At 38.0% G+C, this 25,923-nt stretch overlaps 1 protein-coding gene across 8 annotated transcripts in view; it reads right to left on the bottom strand.

Annotated features, from left to right (window-relative positions):
- The window catches only part of FBXO5 (F-box protein 5), a 141,273-nt gene that overhangs the window by 31,517 nt on the left and 83,833 nt on the right, over nucleotides 1–25,923 (bottom strand). The window lies entirely within an intron of this gene.

Below are 25,923 nucleotides of genomic sequence, written 5' to 3' on the forward strand. Positions count from 1 at the left end.
GCTCTTCTGTCCGTGGGATTTTCCAGGTGACAATCCTGGAGTGGGCTGCCATTTCCCCCTCCAAGGGATCTTCCCAACCCAGAGATCAAACCCGTGTCTCCTGCGTCCCCCATATTGGCAGGAAGATTCTTTACTATTGAGCTACCTGGGAAGCCCCACACAAAGGTATACTTCAATATTAATTTATCCATATACAATATACTACAAGGCAGAGTACCTATGTTAAATATATTCAACAATATTTTAAATTGGAAAAAAAAGATAATACATATAATTGATTTGTGTAAATCATACTGTAAAGCTTTATGTATACATATTATTTTTAAAATCATTGAAGATATACTTTTTTCTAATAAAAGTATCCTGGAATGAACAAATTTGAAAGAAAAGTACAAGTAGTGATTTTCACAATCAATACTTTTATAGAAATGTAATGAAGTGGGTTGGGTTGGGGGTGGGGAGGAGCTTTTAGACACAATTACCTTTGAAAAATTGTATGAAAAAAGTGATTCCATAACCTGTTACTACAAAATTTTATTCTTCTCCAAACTGACTCAACACCATAACATTTCTGCTCTTTAAGACTCATTCCAAGGATTCTGTTCATAATGTGTTAGGTTAACCATTTTAAATTCTCCATCCCTGTCCCAAATGTCAGTGAACTAATCTGGCAGTAACTGACTTCCCTCACAGATGAGTGCTAGTTTTCAGGCTCCAGCTAAGTCAGAAATACAGAGATGTAAGCATGACCCTTTATGAGGCTCCTCTTCCCCAGTTCATAGTGAAAAATAAGGGCAAAAAAATTAAATAGAGGAATTTTGGTTCTAAAGGAACAAAACGTTCCGTTTTTGTTTTTGCAGGGTCTTAGTTCCTCTAACCTGAGCCCTCAGCACATGAAAGTCCTAACTGTTGGTGTGTGCTAAATTGCTTCAGTAGTGCCTGACTCTTTGTGACCCTGACTCCACAGACTGTAGCCCACCAGGCTCCTCTGCCTTGGGATTCTCCAGGCAGGAATACTGAAGTGGGTTGCTCTGCCCTTCTTTGGGGGATCTTCCCGACCCAAGGATCGAACCTGCATCTCCTGCATTGCAGGCGGGTTCTTTACCATTAACTCTTGAACCACCATGGAATTCCCAACAAAGCTTTTTTTAAAATCTTTTTCATTAAAAAATATTTATTTATTTATTTATAAACAAAGTTTTAATTCATAATACTTCTTGGTCTTCGACCTTAAAAATGCAAATTTTTTTCTTACCCTATCATAACTATTTGTGTTAATAAATTTTAACATATGCTGTTTTCACCAAAAAAAAAAAATATTTTAAAGGATTCATAGTAGATTTAGAGGTAAAGCATAAAGCTAGGCAATGAGAGTGACGTACCTGTTTTACTCAGAGTTGCTAAAGGGGCCACATACTCGGCGCTTGTGAAAGCAAGTTGTACCTGCAAGATGCTTGGGTGTGAATGTTGGAATCACAGTTGGAAAATGGGAGCTGGAGGTGGATGTGGGGTTGAAGGACAGTTTTTGAGCTTTTGTTTCTCAGTGGATTTTTTTTTTTTAGAATATGGCTGTTAACCTCTGGAAGAAGCGAATACTTGGTACAGACCCTCAGTCCTGCTTCATAAGCAGCTAGCCTTGAAAGGTCTACATTTCTTAAGATTCCTCTGCAGAATTAGACATTTTCAGAGAGACCACAATATTTCCTGGGAACTTTCTGAGATGACACGTGGTCACGTGACTCTGTGATAGGATCTGTGGTCATGTGACTGCCGGTTATGTTTGTTATGTCTCATTGTGGGAAATTGCTTGTGTTTGCCTTGTGCCGAAAACAGGAGTGTCACTCCACCCGCCATCCACTGGCCCAGAGAATCTCCCCTCTGAGATTTCCTCAGAGTTTTGAGCCTGGATCCTGCTCAGTGGTAGTGCCTATTTGATCAAAGAGGAATCCAGATGTGAGTTCTCAAACCAAACTCTAGTCTCCTCTAACAAGAATATGTTTCAAGGCAAGAAAATGTGTTGTCCCCCAAACTAAGAATTATTTCCCTTGTCTCAGAAGTATCATGCCTGAGTCAAAGACGCTGACTTTGTAGATGTTAAATGGGTCCCTATTCAAAAGAATTCTCAAGCTAAGGGATATTATTTGGTCTCAGGCTTAAATGATTCAGAAATGAGAGAAAATTCTTATTGTATTCCTTCAATTCTCTACAGGATTCAAAAAGGATAAGCATTTATATTGATCATTCACTCTGGACTTACAGGGTTTTAGGGAGCTTTCTTTCTTTCATGTTGTTCGTTGAGCCTGCACGTAGCTAACCTGTTGCCCACCCAGACCACACTCTAAGACCAGCAGCTTGGATCTAAAAATCTAAATGTCAAAAATCAAAACAGGACACAAGCAACTGTGTTGTGTGTCACTTGTTTGCTAGGGTTAACTTGGCAAATGACATTGGGAAATCGGTTTAAAAAACACATAGTATATATATTTTTCTTTCTTAAGAATTCAAGGAGAGGAGATGTGAAATACATCAACTGGAGAACATGATGATCTTTACGAAAATGTTCGTCTTTGCCCGCTTACCCAGACATGCTCCCTTGTGTGCAGAAGATATGTATGTGGACTCGCCCTGCTCTGTGAGGAAGGAAAGATTCATTATCCATAGCCCAGAGGAATATTTTCCCCAAGAGATGCTGCCTGTGACATATAAATTTAATGAGAGAGAGCTGGCAAGTCTATAACCTGCACCACATACCCTATGCCAAGAGACATCCTTGTCATTTGTACATGAAGAATGCTTTTTTAAATTATTATTACTCTGTGTTGATTCCACCTCTGTTTAATCCTCAAAGAAAACCAGCTGATCATCCCACTGTCCCTCCGGTCAAACTGTCACACAATTATCTTAGAAAATCAACAACATATTGTATTTGATATTATTAAATATATCAAACCTCTGCATTTCCATGCAGAATGTGCTTTTTGTCACTTAAACACCCTCAGGGACATCATATGTGCTGTGTGTTTAGTCGCTCAGTCGTGTCCGACTCTGCGACCCCATGGACTGTAGCCCACCAGGCTCCTCTGTCCATGGGGATTCTCCAGACAAGAATACTAGAGTAGGTTTCCATGCTCTCCTCCAGGGGATCTTCCCAACCCAGGAATTGAACAGAGGTCTCCTGCGTTGCAGGTGGATTCTTTACCAACTGAGCTAGCAGGGAAGCCCCAGGGACAGCATATGTGGAATACTAATTAGATATTATGTATTGTGCCTTTCTCTTCCATTTCTCTGATGTTGTTTCTGAAATGAGATTCTTTTTCTGAGAGCCGCTGTATTTATTCTCTTAGTTGTATATTTGCTGCAGTCTTTATTCCTGGTTATTTTTCCTAAATGCTTGTAGACATTTAATCTATCGCTAAATAATATAATGCTTTCTTTTGAATGTGGGCTTCCCAGGTGGAGCTAGTGGTAAAGAATCTGCTTGCCAGTGCAAGATATGCAAGATATTCAACCCCTGGGTTGAACCCACTCCAGTATTTTGCCTGGAAAATTCCGTGAACAGAGGAGCCTGGCAGGCTACAGTCCGTGGTTTGCAAAGAGTCGGACATGACTGAGCAACTGCACGTACACAAATACTACTTTTGAACTTGGTGGGTTTACACATTTTGAATTCCAAAGCCCTGCAGACTTTTTGGATGTATTTTCTGAGGTAGACAGGAGCACCTTGAACTTTCATAATTTCACTTATTTGCTTCCTCCCCACTTGATAGTCGGCAAATAAATTCTCAATATAAATCTGTTAATATATTAATGTGTGATTTGAGAAATAAAATTGTGGGAATGAAAATAAGAAAATTCAGAGGGTAGATAATTGTGAGTCTCAGCAGGTTTGTCAGTAGGTGAAGTAGGGTTCCCTCAAATATTGTTCCATTTGTTAGAAGAGTCATTTACTGAAGAGTCATTTGAAAACGGTCAACGCTTCTCTGTGTAACAATGGCACAATTCTTTAACATTGTTCAATGTAAAAACAAAAATGCCTGTTTCTTTAAGTTGTTGGTTAAAAAAAAAGATAGTAAAAATCTCAAAGAGGGAAGCAATCACTGACAATTGGAAATATTAAGTAAAATGATAAAATCATTCAAGAAGCCCCAACTTCTTAAATAACCTTACCTTCCTCCCTCCCCACGTGGCTAATTTTTATGAAGAGTCATCTCTACCTTCTCTTTTTCTTTGAGAACATTTATTCTTTAACTCTTTTCAGTATTGTTTTGCCCCTTCTTACCAGCTATAATCAGTCTTATGCTAATTTCCCAGTAACAGCCCCAAAGTGAAATACAATCCAAACCTCTTAGTAAACATCCATCCTCACTTTTCAGGCCATTCTTCAGCTTACAACACTGAATAATCTATACTCTCTCAAATCTCCTACTTCCTTGGAATCTAAGCCACCATTCTCTCATGTCTTTTTCATATTTCTAAAATTACTAGTTCTTAGTCTCTCTAGACAGTCCTTGCTCTTAAAAGTAGAAGTGAAAGTCACTCAGTTGTGTCTGACTCTTTGCGATCCCATGGACTTGACAGTCCATGAAATTCTCCAGGCCAGCATAGTGGAGTGGGTAGCCGTTCCCTTCAGGGATCAAACCCAGGTCTCCTGCACTGCAGGCGGATTCTTTACCGAGCCACCAGGGAAGCCTTGCTGTTAAATTTAACCTAATTGAGGTAGAAACAATATCTTATAAATCACAATGTAATTTACCATGTCTAATATTCTTTAAAGGAATGGATTTTTAAAAATTGATTAATATTGGAAATGAAAGAAAATTAGCATTATGTAGCCCATTCTTGAGTTATGAAAACAGATCAGTGAAAGTTCAGTGACTTGTACCTGGTCACAGAGTCAATCAATGGCAAAAGTGGAATGAGAAATAAAGTAAATCCTGCATTCTCTTATTTATACATATGCTAAGCATTTCTTCCCTAGCAAGCGTCCATAGTCCATATAGTTCAAGTCCCGGCTAGTTTATCTAAAATCCTATAGAGATTTAGGAATGGAAAGAACTTAAGGGAACTCTACTACCCACATCATTCCTTATTCATATAAATATGCAAATAGCATACCACTAAAATGCCTAGTTTATACTGCCACTGTGAATTGTCTTTTTAATTATTCCTCCAAATGCCTTTTTGTTATTTTGCTTGAATAATTTCCAAACTGAATCTGTTCTGCTAATCTTACTGCTCTCATTTGACAAATAAGTCACAAATTGTTCAGCCAGTTTGGCAAACAGCAAAAAGGGTTACAGTGAATCAGAGAATGATGTTTGTCCCTAAAGCCATTGAGTCACTCTAGGATCATGTCTTAAGGAATATTAGAATTCTAGAATCTTCTGACAAAGGGACCAGATAGGTCATCTCTGAACTTTCCCTAAAGCAGCAATTCTTTCCTGATTGATGATCATTTACTCTGTAATAGAACATAGTTCTGAAGTTCTATTTCATTTATTCTCGTCTCTCTCAGCAGGAGGGGACGACAGTGAATTTAATATCACATACATACTGCTTCTTCTCCAGATGTCAGATAGAGAATACATCACCACATATAATTAGTTTTTTTTTAATTCAACAATAACACTTGAAACTATTTTCTAAGATATAGTATGGTTTTGTAAAAGAATTTGATTACTATTTTCCAATCTCTTTTGTAGAAAGAAATCATTAGTGTCAGAACAAGCACCTTAATAAAATTTCACCAGATGTTTTACAGATTTTTATTTAAAGGTCCATTTCTCTGCTGATTAATATTAGTGTCTAATACTTTTACCTACTTTATGCCAGGAAAGACTTACATGAGTTTAATCTAAGAAATTTACATGAATTTAAACTTTACATCTCTTTTAATCTTCATAATAACCCAATGAAGAAGGTAACATAATATATCCATCTTACCAATAAATTAAATCAGACACAAAAGTTAAATAACTTGTCCATGTGGCTGATCTAGAATTTAATTCAGGCAGTCTGTCTGCAGAAGCCATTCTTTTAACCACCAATTCTATACAACCTCTGCTGTTTACACTGGTATATGAGCTTATCATTTCTGACAAGTCAGTAGAAAAAAAATAAAAACACTAATTTATTTGCATAATAATTAATGTTTGTGTGTCAGAGTAATAATATCACAACACAAACACACCAAAAAAATGCACTGATTTCAACTGTCCAAAACCACAGATACACATCAATAAATATTTGGAGGAAATACCTGGAAAGAAGAACAGCTGGGTCATAGATAGGGTTATGTCAATATTTTCTTTTCAGTTCATTTAATTCTATTTTAACTTCAATTTACATGAAATGGAAAAGCAAAAATTAAAAAAAAAACAAATTTTTATATTGCTTGGCTTATTTTCATGAAAGTTTATGAAGGAAACATTTTGAATAAGCAATCTTTTGGGGGGCTCAGAAAATCAAGATGTAACTTCAACAATAATAGCACTATTTAGTGAATTGTAGATACCAAAGATTTAATTCTAATGAGGTAGGATAGGTAATATTTTCTCTTCAACTTATCTATAAATTAATTCATTATTTCTCATTAACCTGAGGATTACCACTTTTAATTTTTTCCATCAATAATAACACAAAACATCTAAGCTACAGCAGAGTTTGAAAAAAGAATTTGATTTCTACTATTTTCTTATCTCTTTAGGTTAAAGTGAAAATATTTACAGTGGAAATTATTCAATTTTTAGAGTTTACAAAATACCTCTTAATTTACTAGCAGAATCATGAGATTATTTTCTAAATTACTGTATTCACCATGTCTGAACACTTTTTAATGCTTTGTTATTGTTCAGTTGCCCAGTTGTGTCCGACTCTTTGCGACTCCATGGACTGCAGCACGGCAGGCCTCCCTGTCCCTCACCATCTCCCAAAGTTTGCCCAAGTTCATGTCCATTGCATCAGTGATGCCACCCAACCAACTTATCCTCTGATGCCCTCTTCTCCTTCTGCCCTCAATCTTTCCCAGTATCAGGGACTAGTCCAGTGAGTTGTCTCTGTGCATAAGATGACCAAAACAAAGGAATTGATATCATCCCTGAGTTAGTATGGCTACTCACTCCAGTATTCTTGCCTAGAGAATTCCATAGACAAAGAAGCCTGGCAGGCTACAGTCCATGGAGTCACAGAGAGTTGGACACAACTGATGTGACTAACACTTTCAACACTGAATTAGTTCATCAGTTATAAATATAGGAAAACACTAAGGAAAATAGTCTTAATTAGAGGCCAACTGGACCCTTGCAAAAGACCACAATGGAAAAAGCAAAATTTTAATTCATTAGAGGAAAATGCTATACATTGACTTGATATGCAGATTTAAAATTTCATTACAGCCAAGAGAAAACAGAATTCTGATTGCCCTGTGAACAGCTCCCAGTGAATTAGATCTATGAAATTTATGATAAAAGTCTTTTCTTTCATTTTTAACTTTCTTATTGATAAAACTTAAATCATGATCATGAGTACTGAACCAAAACATTATACATGGTACTTTAAAAGCATTTCAAAGACAGAAGATTGTCTTATGTGAAATCTGGAAGTAGCTCCTAAAGAAGTAACTTTTCTGAGTTTGGCATTTCCTTCACTGTCATCTGATTTACAATCTTCTGTTAAGAAATTATCCATTGTTTTGTCGTTATTCCTTTGAAGATAATCTTTTCTTTCCCTTTGTAGAACATTTTTTGCTGTTTCCTGCTCCTGAGGGTTTTTTTGTTTTTTTTTAAAAAATACAAAAATCTGTTCAATCCTTGAAATAGTCCTTATATAAAAAAAAATATATATATATCAATTCAGTTCAGTTGCTCAGTCGTGTCCAACTCTTTGTGATCCCATGGACTGCAGCACACCAGGCTTCCTTGTCCATCACCACAACTCCCGGAGCTTACTCAAACTCATGTCCATTGAGTCGGTGATGCTATCCAATCATCTCATCCTCTGTTGACCCCTTCTCCTCTCGCCTTCAATCTTTCCCAGCATCAGGGTCTTTTCAATGAGTCAGCTCTTCACATCAGGTGGCCAAAGTATTGGAGTTTCAGCTTCAACATCAGTCCTTCCAATGAACACCCAGGACTGATCTCCTTTAGGATGGACTGTTTGGATCTTCTTGCAGTCCAAGGGACTCTCAAGAGTCTTCTCCAACACCATAGTTCAAAAGCATCATTCTTCGGTGCTCAGCTTTCTTCACAGTCCAACTCTCACATCCATACATGACTACTGGAAAAACCATAGCCTTGACTAGATGGACCTTTGTTGGCAAAGTAATGTATCTGCTTTTTAATATGCTGTCTAGTTTGGTCATAGCTTTTCTTCCAAGGAGCAATTGTCTTTTAATTTCATGGCTGCAGTCACCATCTGTGGTGATTTTGGAGCCCCCCAAAATAAAGTCTGTCACTGTTTCCACTGTTTCCCCATCTATTTGCCATGAAGTGATGGGACTGGATGCCATGATCATAGTTTTCTGAATGTTGAGCTTTAAGCCAACTTTTTCACTCTCCTCTTTCACTTTCATCAAGAGGCTCTTTAGTTCTTCGCTTTCTGCCATAAGGTGGTGTCATCTGCATATCTGAGGTTGTTGATATTTCTCCCAGCAATCTTGATTCCAGCTTGTGCTTCATCCAGCCCAGCATTTTGCATGATGTACTCTGCGTATACGTTAAATAAGCAGGGTGACAATATACAGCTTTGACGTACTCTTTTCCCAATTTGGAACCAGTCTGTTTCATGTCCAGTTCTAACTGTTGCTTCCTGATCTGCATACAGATTTCTCAGGAGGCAGGTGAGGTGGTCTGGTATTCCCATCTTTTTCAGAATTTTCCACAGTTTATTGTGATCCACACAGTCAAAGCCTTTGATGTAGTCAGTAAAGCAGAACTAGATGTTTTTCTGGATCTCTCTGCTTTTTCAATGATCCAACGGATGTTGGCAATTTGATCTCTGGTTCTTCTGCCTTTTCTAAATCCAGCTTGAACATCTGGAAGTTCACTGTTGAAACCTGGCTTGGAGAATTTTAAGCATTATTTTACTAGCATGTTAGATGAGTGCAATCGTGTGGTAGTTTGAACATTCTTTGGCATTGCCTTCCAGTCCTGTGGCCACTGCTGACTTTTTCAAATTTGCTGGCATATTGATGGCAGCACTTTCACAGCATCATCTTTTAGGATTTGAAATAGCTCAACTAGAATTCCATCACATCCACCAGCTTTGTTCATAGTGATGCTTCCTCAGGCCCACTTGACTTCACATTCCAGGATGTCTGGCTCTAGGTGAGTGATCACACCACCATGATTATCTGGGACATGAAGATCTTTTTTGTTTAGTTCTTCTGTGTCTTCTTGCCACCTCTTCCTAATATCTTCTGCTTCCATTAGGTCCATAGCATTTGTGTCCTTTATTGAGCCCATCTTTGCATGAAATGTTCCCTTAGTATCCCTTATTTTCTTGAAGAGATCTCTAGTCTTTCCCATTCTATTGTTTTCCTCTATTTCTTTGCACTGATCCCTAAAGATAGCTTTCTTATCTGTCCTTGCTATTCTTTGGAACTCTGCATTCAAATGGGTATCTCTTTCCTTTTCTGCTTTGCCTTTCACTTCTCTTTTCTCAGCTATTTGTAAGAATACACACACACACACACACACACACACACGCACATACATGTATATATGGGGTTCCCCTGGTGGCTTAGTGGTAAAGAATCTGTCTGCCATTGCAGGAGACACGTGAGTTCCATCCCCGTGTTGGGAAGAGCACCTGGAGAAGGAAATGGTAACCCACTCCAGTATTCTTGCCTGGGAAATCCCATGGACAGTGGAGCCTGGTGGGCCACAGCCCATGGGGTCACAAAGAGTCGAACATGACTTACAGACAAAACAGTAACAGTGACATATAATACATATAACTTTTTCTGATTCCCTTAGAATTTCATAAATTTTAATTGCTCTTGGGCTTAATCTCCTGATCTCTGTGTCCTATAAATCATGGAATCCAAAATTCATGTTAACCCAGGTTGGCATGTGACCTCCAGGAAAGCTCACTTCACTGCCCCATTTTATTTTACCTCTCAGACTTTCCTTTTCATTTAGTTTTTGACCTTTGGAGATTTCTCACTGTTTTTCAGCTCATTTATGTATTCAAATGATTTTTTAAAAATATTTTACCCAGTAATTTGAGTTTTCTGGTTTATTTCTTTCAGCAGGAGAGTTAGTGAAATATGTAGTAAGCTAACCTGCTAGAAACAGAGACATGATTTAAGTTTCTTGATCTCTTTAACTACAAACATCTTTATGGCTAATAAACTCAGTCTCTTATATGACTACATCATGTTATCACCATCTGAAATTTAAATTCCAATATTCCATTCTCTTAGTGAAAACTTCCTATCCTCTTATTTCTCCTCTTTTTCAGTTGCCTGGACCCTTACTATCTATTCAGTTCTCGGTTTCCCTGCAGTTTATCTTTCCCACTTCATACCTTCATCCCCAGATTAACCTATATCAAGTCACGTGGACATTCTCTGAGCAATACGCTCATCTCTGTGATCTCCTTCTTTGTCTATTCTACAGATTTCAATCTCTGGACCAGTCCTGCTCTACCAGTTCTGCTTTCACACTCATATGAATGAAAAATGATTGGAGAACACTTCTGAGATTGTGCAAGGGGAATCTCATAATTTCCAGTCATTGGCTCAAATTGAATTACTTCCCAACTCCTTTCACAGAGTCCTCAGTGACTGATAATACCTACACCACCATTGCGAAGCCATCCATTTTACCTCCACCCTCATATTTCTTAGCAGAGAACTTTATTTTGAATTTTATAGGGAAATGTACTCAACTCCCAGCTCTTCTCATTGTATGTTTTTTAAAGCCATAATCATTCTCAACAGCAGAGATACTTTTCATCCTGCTCATATTTAAATCTCACTATCTATGCTATCGAACGCTGTGCCTTCCATTTCTTCAGCAGTGTTCCTATATTATTCTATTAATCTTTAACACTCTGTCTCTATGCCATCTGACTCTACATGTTTCTTCAAGATTCTACTCCTTTAACATATGCTGCTTGCCTCCACATCTTCCTCACACAATTCTGCATGTCATATTCTTCTCCTCCCAGTCCCCTCCGTGAAAGTAAAGCAATATTTTCATGTCTTACTTTCCACTGATTCATTTACGCTATTCAAGCTGCTGTCTTCACAACCTCATACTGCTATGGCTTCTGATAAGTTAACAGATGACCAACTAATTTTCAAATCTAATTGATGTTTTTTTAGTCAATTCTTTTTACATTTTGAAGATTTGGCATTCTTGTATCTTGGTTTCATCACATATTTCTTTCTCTGAAAACTTTTCCTTAGTTTCCTTTATTGGTTTCTATTTTACTCCCCACACCCTAAATTTGGCATTCTTGAAGAGTTTCATGCTGCACTCTTCTATTTTAATTCTTTAGTCTTTCTCTGGTTGATGTTATCAACTGCCTTATTGTAAACTAACATTTACTAAATCAATGACTCCCCAGTTTAATTCTCTGGTCTACACATCTCTGCAGATCTTCTGACCCATATATTTAATATCCTACTAAGCATTTTCACCTGTATACCTTATATTCACCTCAAAGCCAACAACATACCCTAAGTATCCAGAAGAAAGATAAAGAATAAATGGATTTCTATAAATGAATAAAAATGCTGAATACTTGGGGTTGTAAGATGAGTTGTTCAGATGGTAAAGAATCTCCCTGCAATGCAAAAGACCTGGGTTTGATCCCTGGTTCCGGAACGTCCCCTGGAGAGGAGAATGATACTCACTCCAGTATTCTTGCCTGGAGAATTACATGAACGGAGAAGCCTGGCGGACTATAATCCGTGGGGTAGCAGACTCAGACATGAGCGAACACGTACACACACTCACACACATACCCTTGCCTTTCTAGAGTGAAATCATCCAATGTGACTCATTCTTGTGTACCACAGAGATAGCATCTAAGCATTCTAGCCCTTATGCCTGGAATCTTAGAAGTGCTTTTAAATGAGCTCAGATAAAAAAACATTGCCAATGATTTGCAAGAGCTGGATGCTAGCCAGACATAGACACTAAGCAGATCTCTCAACAAAGATCATGATCAGCCTTTTCATGACATTATTATCAATAGTTCACTCCAATCACATTTAGATTAGTGATCTCTCCTTGTTACTATTTAATTACAAGGGTACATTATCTGTTGAGTAACACTTCACATAAACAAATGCCACAGAACCCCATAGAAGTCTTTTAAATGAAAATTTGACTTTTATATGAGATTCACTTTAAAAACAAATGAATATTTGACTTTTGTTTTCAAGGTAAATTGTACACTGATTTCCAAATAAATTTGGATTGTACAAATTGATTTCCAAATAAAATAGATGTGCTCCCCAACACAGAACAAAACTGATATTTCAGAATACTATTATTTTTTGTTAAAATTCCTACATATCTAAGATTTTCCAAGAGAATAATGGAAATGTACCACAGAGCAGCATACTTAAAATGGTGAAATACTGATAACAGAATAGAAGGATTGATGAAATAAAGTTCAGAAAGTAAGACAAAATATACACAAACTAAATACTAATGAAGGTAGAATGTCAAAACAGTAGGTGGAGTATTTAATAAATGTGAGGAGCAATTACTCTTCTGTCCCTACCTCATACCATAGAGGAAAATACTTGCCAGAGGATTAAAGCATTCAAGTACAAGTAAACAAAGCCACATGCATGAAAATGGATGAATCTCACAAATAGAATGGTGAGGCTGAAAAAGCAAGTCATAGACGCATACATGCAATTCTATTTATAGAAAACTTAGAGGCAGGCAAAACTAAACTATTGCTTAGGGATTCATACATGTATGGTACAACAATAAAGAAAACAAGGGAATGCTTAACACAAAACCCCAGTATAGTGGTTATCTTGGAGACTGGATGGGTTCAGAGGGAGAGGATGCTGTGATCAGGAAGTGTTGGTCCAAGAGAGGACTTTGAAGGTGCTAATGGGTACACAAAGATTTTATTTTTATTACTGTTGCTATTTAAATTATTAAATGTATGTTATATATACTCTTGAATGTTGGAGAAATTTATAAAACAAGACAAAATGCTGAAAAAAAATATATAAGGAATCCATTTATATGAGTTTTGTTTGTTGTTGTTTAGTCACGAAATAGTGTCTGACTCTTTTGGAACACCATGGACTGTAGCCTGCCATGGTCCTCTGTCCATGGGATTTCCCAGGCAAGAATACTTGTAGAGAAAAAAAGAACAAATCATGCCACTTGTTAGGTTGCCACTGGGAGCTGTTGACTGCATAAAGATGCAGATAAGTGTGTAAAACATCATCCTGTTTTTTAAAAGAATGATGTGTACTAGGATGCCAATGTGAAAACTTGTGCAGGGAAGTATAAAGTTGGTGGGACACAGAAAGGAGAAAAGGAAGAGAGAGTCAAGTAAAAACGGAGAAATTTATGACTGCCTACAGTTGTGAAGCACAAGCTGGAGTCAAGATTGCTGGGAGAAATATCAATAACCTCAGATATGCAGATGACACCACCCTTATGGCAGAAAGTGAAGAAGAACTAAAGTGCCTCTTATTGGAAAAGTTGGCTTAAAGTTCAATATTCAGAAAACTAAGATCATGGCATCTGGTCCCATCACTTCATGACAAATAAATGGGGAAACGGTGGAAACAGTGTCAGATTTTATTTTTATGGGCTCCAAAATCAATGCATATGGTGACTGCGGCCATGAAATTAAAAGACACTTGCTCCTTGGAAGAAAAGTTATGACCAACCTAGACAGCTTATTAAAAAGCAGAGACATTACTTTGCCAACAAAGATCCGTCCAGTCAAAGCTATGGTTTTTCTAGTGGTCATGTATGGATGTGAGATTTGGACTATAAAGAAAGCTGAGCACTGAAGAACTGATGCTTCTGAACTGTGGTGTTGGAGAAGACTCTTGAGAGTCCCTTGGATTGCAAGGAGATCCAACCAGTCCATCCTAAAGGAGATCAGTCCTGGGTGTTCATTGGAAAGACTGATGTTGAAGCTGAAACTCCAATATTTTGGCCACCTGATGCGAAGAACTGACTCATATGAAAAGACCCTGATGCTGGGAAAGTATGAAAGCAGAAGGGGAAGGGGATGACAGAGGATGAGATGGTTGGATGGCATCACCGATTCAATGGACATGAGTTTGAGTAAACTCTGGGAGTTGGGGAGGGACAGGGAGGCCTGGCGTGCTGCAGTCCATGGAGTCACAAAGAGTCATACACGACTGAGTGACTGAACTGAACTGAACTGAACAGTCATTTCTACCAAGCTGTATAAGCACATTTATATAAAGTTACATGCAAGTATATGCAGTAAAAAGTTTAATTAGAAGGCACCCTCTAATACAAAATTATCTCCAGTGTCTGAATTTGGAAGTGCTATCTGATTTAGCTGGTCAAATTCAACTCCTCTATTTGCTCTGTTCACATGGAAGACCTCTACTGAAGAGAAGGGGATGGCAGAGGATGAGATGGTTGGACAGCATCACCAACTCAAAGGACGTGAGTTTAAGCAAGCTCTGGGAGATAGTGAAGGACAAGGAAGCCTGGTGTGCTGCAGTCTAAGAGGTTGAAAAGAATCAGACACGACTTAGTAACTGAACAATAACAATATGTAAGACCTTGGAGAAGTACTTTGTGATAAGTAACAGTGGAAGGTAAATAAGTGTGTTTCTCAATCCTGAATTCAAGGGATATACTTGTCAGCTTCTTTCTTCATTAGAATCATTTTATTAAGTCACGTTCCAGAAGTACCACTAAAGAATCTGACACTGACAAGGAACTTGGGGATAGGAAGGAAGGACATTCTGTTGTTAATTGACCAAAAGAAGAGAATTCTGAAGAAAGGCCCCGTGCTTCCCTTTTCTCTAAGAAGAAGTCAGATTTTTCAGTAAAACATGAACAAGGAAAAATAAGCTATCTAAAATAATGTGACCGTTCTGGGGGAAAAGGAAGGAAAGGAGGGAGAAAAATCATGATACTAATATTTGCCCTGGAAATAAGTCCAGTATACACAATGCAATATTTCAGGGCAAAAATGCTATCCATTTTCAGGGAAATAAAGCACAGTATCACAGTTGTGACAAGGGATCATAATTAATTTTGCCAACATGCAACTAATGGGAAATATTACCAAGAAAGAAAAGAGAATATGAAAAAGATTTTATAGTCAAGGTTATGATGTGAGCTAAAAAATAGCAACGTTGGACATTCAAAGTGCTTTTGACTTTGTAGAAAAATCAGTCATAAAAAGTCAGCACTAACCCACAGTCTGGTGAAATTTTTAAACTTTAAAGATTAAAAAAAAAAAGTTTTTTCAAGCTTTCGTGCAAAGGAAATTTACTTTCAAGGGCATTAAAATTATGACCCTGTTGAACTTCATCACAAATGTCAATGTCAGTTCACAGTCTGGTATCTGAAAGTAAAAAGAGCTGAACCAAGAGATGCAGCAATGTATTCTGGGCATGGAAAAGCAATAGGAACCCAAGAATTCCATCTCTAAAATAGGCAGACATTTCATCCAGAACTCCAAACCTAAATGCTATGGACCAAGGTTAAAAACAAACAAATGGACGCCTTTGATAGCCACTGAAACCATGTTCTCATTATTGAACAAAATCACTAAAGTGCACAGTTATTGCTTAAAATAGTAAAATAATGGTCTTACAAGCAGAAAATGTGTTACTGAATAGTCTGAATAACTGGAGAAAATTCTGGAATAAAATGTTTAAATAATAAAACAAAGTTTTCTTAAACATAAAAATACTTAGGGTTTCAGATTCTGAAATTTAACCAATAACCTAAGAGAAGAAAAGGAGAAGAAAATGGCAACCCACTCCAGAATTCTTGCCTAGAGAATTCCACGGACAGAGGAGCCTGGTGGGCTATAGTCCATGGAGTCTCAAAGAGTCAGACATGACTGAGCGACAACACTAACTTCTCTACTAAGAGAAGACATATGGGTTTGAGTTTATACCTTATCTTTTTTAGAAGAGAATAGAAAGCAATGTAAAGATAAAATATAAACATATAACTCTGGTATTGGAAAAATAAATGGAATTTGAGTCAATCATTATGAAAATAAAAATAAATAAAAATTAAAAAGTCAATTCTTAAAAATTACTAAGTTCAGTTCAGTTCAGTCGCTCAGTCATGTCCGACTCTTTGCGATCCCATAAACTGCAGCATGCCAGGCATCCCTGTCCATCACCAACTCCTGGAGTTTACCCAAACTCATGTCCATTTAGTCAGTGATGCCATCTAACCATCTCATCCTCTGTCATCCCCTTCTCCTCCTCCCTTCAATCTTTCCCACCATCAGGGTCTTTTCAAATGAGTCAGCTCTTCGCATCAGGTGGCCAAAATATTGGAGTTTCAGCTTCAACATCAGTCCTTCCAATGAACACCCAGGACTGATTTCCTTTAAGATGGACTGGTTGTATTTCCTCACAGTCCAAGGGACTCTCAAGAGTCTTCTCCAACACCACAGTTCAAAAGCATCAATTCTTCAGTGCTCAGCTTTCTTTATAGTCCAACTCTCACATCCATACATGACTACTAGAAAAACCATAGCCTTGACTAGACAGACCTTTGTTGACAAAGTAATATCTCTGCTTTTTAATATGCTGTCTAGGTTTGTCATAACTTTTCTCCAAGGAGTAAGCATCTTTTAATTTCATGGCTGCAGTCACCATCTGCAGTGATTTTGGAGCCCCCCAAAATAAAGTCAGCTACTGTTTCCACTGTTTCCCCATCTATTTGTCATGAAGTGATGGGACAAGACGCCATGATCTTCATTTCCTGAATGTTGAGCTTTAAGTCAACTTTTTCACTCTCCTCTTTCACTTCCACCAAGAGGTTCTTTAGTTCTTTGCTTTCTGCCATAAGGGTGGTGTCATCTGCATATCTGAGCTTATTGATATTTCTCATGGCAATCTTGATTCCAGCTTGTGCTTCATTTAGCCCAAGGTTTCTCCTGATGTACTCTGCATGTAAGTTAAATAAGCAGGGTGACAATATACAGCCTTGAGGTACTCCTTTCCCTATTTGGAACCAGTCTGTTGTTCCATGTCCAGTTCTAACTATTGCTTCCTGACCTGCATACAGGTTTCTCAAGAGGCAGGTAAGGTGGTCTGGTATGCCCATCTCTTTCAGAATTTTCCACAATGTGTTGTGATCCACACAGTCAAAGGCTTTGGCATAGTCAATTAAGCAGAAGTAGATGTTTTTCTGAAACTCTCTTGCTTTTTTGATGATCCAGTGAATTTTAGCAATTTGATCTCTGGTTCCTCTGCCTTTTCTAAAATCAGCTTGAACATCTAGAAGTTCACAGTTCATGTATTGCTGAAGCCTGGCTTGGAGAATTTTGAGCATTACTTTACTAGTGTGTGGCTGGGTTTTCCAAATTTGCTGGCATATTGAGTGCAGTACTTTCACAGCATCATCTTTCAGGATTTGAAATAGCTCAACTGGAATTCCATCACCTCCACTAGCTTTGTTCATAGTGATACTTCCTAAGTATCACTAAGTAAAAATTACTAAGAGGAAGATTTAAAGGAAGCGTTTAGAAAGTGCATGAAATAAGTTTAATTACTGACACTAATATAGATATTTTTAAAACCATAGAAACATGGAAAAATATTTGTAATACAGCATTAAATGAAAGAGCAAATTGGTAAATTATGTGGGTTATAACTGCATATAGACAAACCAGCACAGGAACAAACATAAATAGGCATATCATAGGCTTATCATAATGTGAAATTACAGGTAATTGCTTTACTTATCCATGAAACTTAAAAAAAATTAAAAGAACTTAAAAACAACACTCAGTGTTATTGCCATATTATATCAAAGTGTGATTTAAATTTTTAAACATGTCAAAATTCCGTTTGAAGATACAGTGCATATTGCCACTTCTAAGAGAAGTGGCTACAGGAAAAAAAAATTTGCCTTCTTTATCAATATTAAAAGCATGTAGAGAATTATTAACTCACTGTCTTATATCTTTACATTAGAAGATAGATATTTGGTGAGTCTATACCATATATCAGTGAAGGATATTTTTGCAGGAGGGTAAATAGATCTCTTAAATCTGGAAGGGCTTCTAACTCAATATACACTATGTGCAGTTTGTAGAAGTAAAAACAAAAGGTCTGTATGTGACATTTGCAGATACTAAAAATGATACTTAAATACAAACATGATTTTCCCACTGGAGAAGGAGGACTTGCTGGTAAAATAAGAGCATTGCTTTCAGAATCCTCTTCTCAACTCTAGGCTAACCTCTGTGATTAGTCTGCTTTTTCCAAAGTCAGATATATTTCTGAACTTAAAGTAATCCAAGATTGAAAATCATTGGGCCCCATGATATTAGAGATCATGGAAAAATTTAGCATTTAGGAAAAATGAGAACATCTACAGATATTGAAGAAGACTTTAAATTATGATATTTACTCATTTTATTCATGATCTTTATTTTTTAAAAATCGATCTTTCTTCCCCTCCACCTTTCTCAAGCATCTTCCACTCCCAAAAGGTGTCCTACTTTCTGTAACCCAAACAAACCACCAGATCCAGCATCCACATCTTTGTTCACAGTGTCTTTTCCATTTTCCATCTCCCATGTCTCCAACCATCAAAATGTCAATAACTCTACGGAGCCCACACTAAGCCATGGTCACTCAAGGTGGGATGCCAGTCATCCTTCTGCTCTCAGCTGCTGTAATCCTTGTTTAATGTGTTCATTTATTAGTGTGAAGTTCATTAAAAGAAGTACTTTCTTTGCTAATCATTTCTAATTTAAAACTTTCTCTTAAGAGTACCTTGTTGTTCAGTCCTCTGGTCAAAACTAAGGAGCATACACATGGGCTTTCACTTGTTGAAAAATACTTCACTGACTTCCCTTTAAAAAAAAAAAAAACCTAAAAATAAGGAGTAGTCCTCAACTTCACTCTCCATGTTAAACAAATGGAGCCTTCTTTGCTATTGTGTGTGTGTTTAGTTGGCTTTGATTCCAGCTTGGATTCCTCCTTTCTACGTCAAAAGCATCGTGCAAGTGGCTGTATATTCTCGTGGACCAGCAGAAAGGATGCTGTACTTGTACAATTGTGTGCCTGGGATCACATATATCCTTAAATAAATCTGAGGGCCATGGCTTTATAAAGAGCCTTTGAATTTCCCAGCTTCAAGTCTCCCTTCTAACCATCTAAGGCAATTGGAATTCTCCTTCTGGGCATTTCAGAGACTATTATAAACTGTTACTATCTACAGGCCTTTCAGACTCTAAAGCACTTACAGTTTTCCCCTTTATCTTTGAAAGGAGGCAGACATCTCTATTGTCACAATCTGCCTCCACACAGAGTGATGGAGATGGCCACTTTTTTCTTCTGAGAGCATTGCTTTGTCATTTGATCTTCCCAAGGTTTGAGATGTGCTGTTTGTAATCCGAACTTCCAGGAGCCAGCAAATACAATTAAATAATTCTGATGAAACCAGTCACAGAGATCTGGGCTATGACATTTACTTCATCATTTAATTACATACAGAAAGAAACATTAATAGAATAAGTTAAGATTTTAATCAAACAAATATGCAAATATGGAAAACATTCCTCACATTCCCCAGCATGCCCCATCTTTTTTTTTGCCTCTGTCTTTGCTTTTGTAATTTTGCTACTGATAACCTGGAAATATTTTCCTATATCCTTTCCATTATACAAATTACAAAATCTTACTTTCTAACATAATTTTAAAAATTTTCTGAAGTCAGTAACCCGTGACACTTTACTTTTTAAATAAAATTAATTTATTTTAATTGGAGGATAATTAGTTTACAATATTGTGATTTTTTTGCCGTACATCAACATGAATCCACCATAGGTAGACATGTGTCCCCCCGATCCCGAATTGCCCCTCCCACTTCTGTCTCTACCCTATCCCTCTGGGTTGTTCCAGATCACCAACTTTGGGTGTCCCACTTCATACAACTTGCATTGGTCATCTGTTTTACATATGGTAATGTACATGTTTCAGTGCTATTCTCCCAAATCACTTGACTTTTGACTATATCTTTTTTTCTCTAGTAGTTTCATTCACATGTCTTCTATTTCTAAATAGTTGCTAAGCATCTGAAGGTTAGGGACCATGAAGGAATAGTCCACAATCCTTTCTCTTTATTATACATACAAAGAAACTGGAGTCCATAAAACTTAAATTCATTCATTTACTTATTCAGTAAATGTTTGAGCATTCGTGCTGTGCCTGACACTTTGCTAAGTGCTAGATATACAATGCAGAGTGATAACTAACAGCATTCCTGTTGCCATGGCTTCCGGCAAGTGGAGGGATTCAGCCACTCATCAAATGATCACTTAAAAGGTGAAATCTATGGGGGAGAATGGATACATGTATATGAATGGCTAGGTCACTTTGCTGTGCACCTGAAACTATCATAACATTGTTAATTGGCTATATTCTAATATAAAATAAAAATTTACATAAAAAAGTGAAATTTATAGATATGATAAGCCTCCTGAGGAGAGGTGTGTGAAAGTGTGAAAGTTGCTCAGTTGTGTCCAACTCTTTGCGACCCCATGGACTATAGTCCATGGAATTCTCCAGGCCAGAATACTGGAGTGGGTAGCCTATCCCTTCTCCAGCAGATCTTCCCAACCCAGGAATTGAACCAGGGTCTCCTGCATTGCAGGCAGATTCTTTACCAACTGAGCTCTCAGGGAAGCCTGAGGAGAGATGTAAGGTGATATAAAAAGATATAATCAGGGAAATAATCATTTCATAGGTCTGTCATCAGCTAAAGCATAAATCATAACACAGATCTACTTCACAGAACCATTCCCTAGATTGTCCACCATAGAGTGTGTATTAGAGAAATTTCTCCTAACTAGTTGATTGACTACTGTCCAGGTGATCTAGTGTTGAAAATATCAGTGGTATATAAATCTGAGGACTGAGGCCAGTTGTCACTTTAGCCATGGTTTCATATGACTGCTTTTCTGCACTCTTGAAACCAGTTCTGAGCAAACCTGTATAAGCTGTCGTTGACACTGAATTTTGCCAGCATGGCACAGGCCAGTGAATCAGACCCTTAGCTGCTGTATTCTGTGACTAAGCTTTCAACAGTGGGACTTCAGAGTCAGCCAAAACATTCTTAACCATCACCTGGTGCTCGAAATTCCAATTTAACATCACAGCTACATGGTTTTTTAGGGTATACAGGAATGTTTCGAGTGTTGCGAAGATCCCTCTTAAGGCAGTACGTCCCATGTTCAGTGAGTTCTTTAGAATGGTAAAGATTTTTTTACTAGGGTGTGGGGAATACTGATTTAAGGTATACCTACATCCTGAGCAGAAAGTGAAGAAGAACTAAAGAGCCTCTTGATGAAGGTGAAGGAGGAGAGTGAAAAAGTTGGCTTAAAGCTCAACGTTCAGAAAACTAAGATCATGGCATCTGGTCCCATCACTCCATGGGAAATAGATGGGGAAACAGTGGAAACAGTGACAGACTTTATTTTTGGGGGCTCCAGAATCACTGCTGATGGTGACTGCAGCCATGAAATTAAAAGACGCTTACTCCATGGAAGGAAGGTTATGGCCAACCTAGATAGCATATTTAAAAGCAGAGACATTACTTTGCCAAAAAACATCCGTCCAGTCAAGGCTATGGTTTTTCCAGTGGTCATGTATGGATGTGAGAGTTGGACGGTGAAGAAAGCTGAGCGCCACAGAATTGATGCTTTTGAACTGTGGTGTTGGAGAAGACTCTTGAGAGTCCCTTGGACTGCAAGAAGAGCCAATCAATCCATCCTAAAAGAGATCAATCCTGGGTGCTTATTGGAAGGTCTGATGTTGAAGCTGAAACTCCAATACTTTGGCCACCTCACGTGAAGGGTTGACTCATTGGAAATGATCCTAATGCTGGGTAGGATTAGGGGCGGGAGGAGAAGGGGATGACAGAGGATGAGATGGTTGGATGGCATCACCGACTCGATGGACATGGATTTGGGTAGACTCCGGGAGTTGGTGATGGACAGAGAGGCCTAGCATGCTGCAATTCATGGGGTCGCAAAGAGTCGGACACGACTGAGCAACTGAACTAACTGAACTGAACATCCTGAGAATTAAAACTCAGTACCATATTCTCATTGGTACTGAATACCCACTCCAGTATTTTTGCCTGGAGAATCCCATGGTCAGAGGAGCCTGAGGGGCTATAGTGCATGGGGTCGCAGAGAGTCGAACATGACTGAGGGACTAACACCATATTCTAATACACTGAGATACATGACCACAATAATGGAAACGTGATTCAAAACACATGCATACACATGTATATGGTAGTCCAGGTTTCCAGCTTTAATCTTGTCAGTGATAGTGTACTTGACAATGTCAATTCACAGGAGAAAAATATCCAAAGTTTGCTATGTGTATTAAAATATCCATTTAAAAATAGTTAGAAATAGCCACCAAACACCTGTAAGCATATGTGCATATGCAAGCAGTTCTCTTCGGTCTGGAAAATATTCAAGCTACTGCTCTGTTTCATAAGTAACAGCAATTTGTGACAATCATGGAACACGCTGGGCATCATCAACTGCATTGTTATCTGCAGCACAATTTAATGAGCAAGCCTTAGTTTGATTATGGGCCAGTGCCTGCTACCTTAACTGCTCTCTTCCAGTTTGAGGACTAAATTTTATTTCATCATGTTAATATATTTGAGAAAATACCTAAACATTCTCAAGTGTTTTGCTTGTCATATTATACCCTCCCATCAAGAAAATCATATTACAATGCTTGACGTCAGCTTAAAAATGTTCTCAAATGAGTTAAATAATGATTTCTGGACATAATAATACCTTGACTTTATTTTGGATATGATTTTCTAATCTTCAGTGTTGTTTATATCAAGTGAATATGAGACTGTGTTGATGACTGTGATTTCAAAATACTTTGCAGGTTTTTCTGTGGTGTGTATATGTGCATATGTATGTATGAGAGATGTTTCAGAATGAGTAGATATACTTTAGAAATTAAGGTTTTATCAGATATATCAGTTCAGTTCAGTTAAATTGCTCAGTCCTGTCTGACACTGTGACCCCATGGACAGCAGCATATCAGGCCTCCCTATCCATCACCAACTCCCAGAGTTCACTCAAACTCATGTTCATCAAGTCAGTGATGCCATCCAACCATCTCACCCTCTGTTGTCCCCTTCTCCTCCTGCCTTCAATCTTTCCAAGCATCGAGGTCAGTTCTTCGAATCAGGTAGCCAAAGTATTGGAGCTTCAGCTTCAGCATCAGTCCTTCCATTGAATACTCAGGACTGATCTCCTTTAGGATTGACTGGTTGGATCTCCTTGCAGTCTAAAGGACTCTCAAGAGTCTTCTCCAACACCACAGTTCAAAGGCATCAATTCTTCAGTGCTCAGCTTTCTTTATAGTCCAACTCCATACATAACTACTGGAAATACCATAGCTTTGACTAGACGGACTTCTGTTGGCAAAGTAATGTTTCTGCTTTTTAATATGCTGTCTAGGTTGGTCACAACTTTTCTTCCAAGGAGCAAATGTCTTTTAATTTCATGGCTGCAGTCACCGTCTACAGTGATTTTGGAACCCCAAAAAATAAAGTCTGTCACTGTTTCCACTGTTCCCCACCTATTTGCCATGAAGTGATGGGACAAGATACCATGATCTTCATTTTCTGAATGTTGAGTTTTAAGCCAACTGTTTCACTCTCCTCTTTCACTTTTACCAAGAGGCTCTTTAGTTCTTCTTCACTTTCTGCCATAAGAGTGGTGTCATCTGCATATTTGAGGTTATTGATATTTCTCCCGGCAATCTTGATTCCAGCTTGTGCTCCATCCAGCACAGCATTTCTCATGATATACTCTGCATATAAGTTAAATAAACAGGGTGACAGTATGAAGCTTGACGTACTCCTTTCCCGATTTGGAACCAGTCTGTTGTTCCCTGTACAGTTCTAACTGTTGCTTCTTGACCTGCATATAGATTTTTCAAGAGGCAGGTCAGGTGGTCTAGTATTTTCATCTCTTTGAGAATTTTCCAGTTTATTGTGGTCCACACAGTCAAAAGCTTTGGCATAGTCAATAAAGCATAAATAGATGTTTTTCTGAAACTCTCTTGCTTTTTGATGATCCAGTGATGTTGGCAATTTGATCTCTGGTTCCTCTGCCTTTTCTAAATGCAGCTTTAATATCTGGAAGTTCACAGTTCATGTATTGTTGAAGTCTGGCTTGGAGAATTTTGCGCGTTACCTTACTAGCGTGTGAGATGAGTGCAATCATGTGGTAATTTGAGCATTCTTTGGTATTACCTTTCTTTGGAATTGGAATGAAAACTGATCTTTTCCAGTCCTGTGGCCACTGCTGACGTTTCCAAATTTGTTGGCATATTGAGTGCAGCACTTTCACAGCATCATCTTTTAGGATTTTAAATAGCTCAACTAGAATTCCATCACCTCCATTAGCTTTGTTCATAGTGATGCTTCCTAAGGCCCACTTGACTTCACATTCCAGGATGTCTGGCTCTAGGAGAATGATCACACCATCGTGATTATCTCAGTCATGAAGATCTTTTTTTGTACAATTCTTCTGTGTATTCTTGCCACTTCTTCTTAATATCTTCAGCTTCTGTTAGGTCCATCCCATTTCTGTCCTTTATTGTGCCCATCTTTGCATGAAATGTTTCCTTGGTATCTCTAATTTTCTTGAAGAGATCTCTAGTCTTTCCCATTCTATTGTTTTCCTCTATTTCTTTGCATTGATCACTGAGGAAAGCTTTCTTATCTCTCCTTGCTATTCCTTGGAACTCTGCATTCAAATGGATATATCTTTCCTTTTCTCCTTTGCCTTTCACTTCTCTTCTATTCACAGCTATTTGTAAGTCCTCCTCAGACAACCATTTTGCCTTTTTGCATTTCTTTTCCTTGAGGATGGTCTTGATCCCTGTCTCCTGTACAATGTCATGAACCTCCATCTATAGTTCTTCAGGCACTCTGTCTATCAGATCTAATCCCTTGAATCTATATCTCACTTCCACTGTATAATCATAAGGGATTTGATTTAGGTCATACCTGAATGGTCTAGTGGTTTTCCCTACTTTCTTCAATTTAAGTCTGAATTTGGCAATAAGGAAGTCATGGTCTGTACCACAGTCAGCTCCTGGTCTTGTTTTTGCTGACTGTATAGACCTTCTCCATATTTGGCTGCAAAGAATATAATCAATCTAATTCCGGTATTGACCATCTGGTGATGTCCATCTGTAGAGTTTTGTCTTGTGTTGATGGAAGAGGGTGTTTGCTATGACCAGTGCGTTCTCTTGGCAAAACTCTGTGAGCCTTTACCCTACTTCATTCTGTACTCCAAGGCCAAATTAGACTGTTACTCCAGGTATCTCTTGACTCCCACTTTTGCATTCCAGTCCCCTATAATGAAAAGGACATCTGTTTTGGGTGTTAGTTCTAGAAGGTCTTATAGGTCTTCATAGATTGAGCTTCAGCTTCTTCAGCATTACTCGTCTGGGCATAGACTTGGATTACTGTGATATTGAATGGTTTGCCTTGGAAACGAACAGAGATCATTCTGTCATTTTTGAGATTGCATCCAAGTATTGCATTTCGGACTTTTTTGATGACTATGATGGCTCCTCCATTTCTTCTAAGTGATTCTTGCCCATGGTAGTAGATATAATGGTCATCTGAGGTAAATTCACCCATTCATTTTAGTTTGCTGATTCCTAAA

This window comes from Giraffa tippelskirchi, chromosome 9, assembly GCF_054371585.1.
Source record: "Giraffa tippelskirchi isolate mGirTip1 chromosome 9, T2T-mGirTip1v1.2.pri, whole genome shotgun sequence".
NCBI lineage: Eukaryota > Metazoa > Chordata > Mammalia > Artiodactyla > Giraffidae > Giraffa > Giraffa tippelskirchi.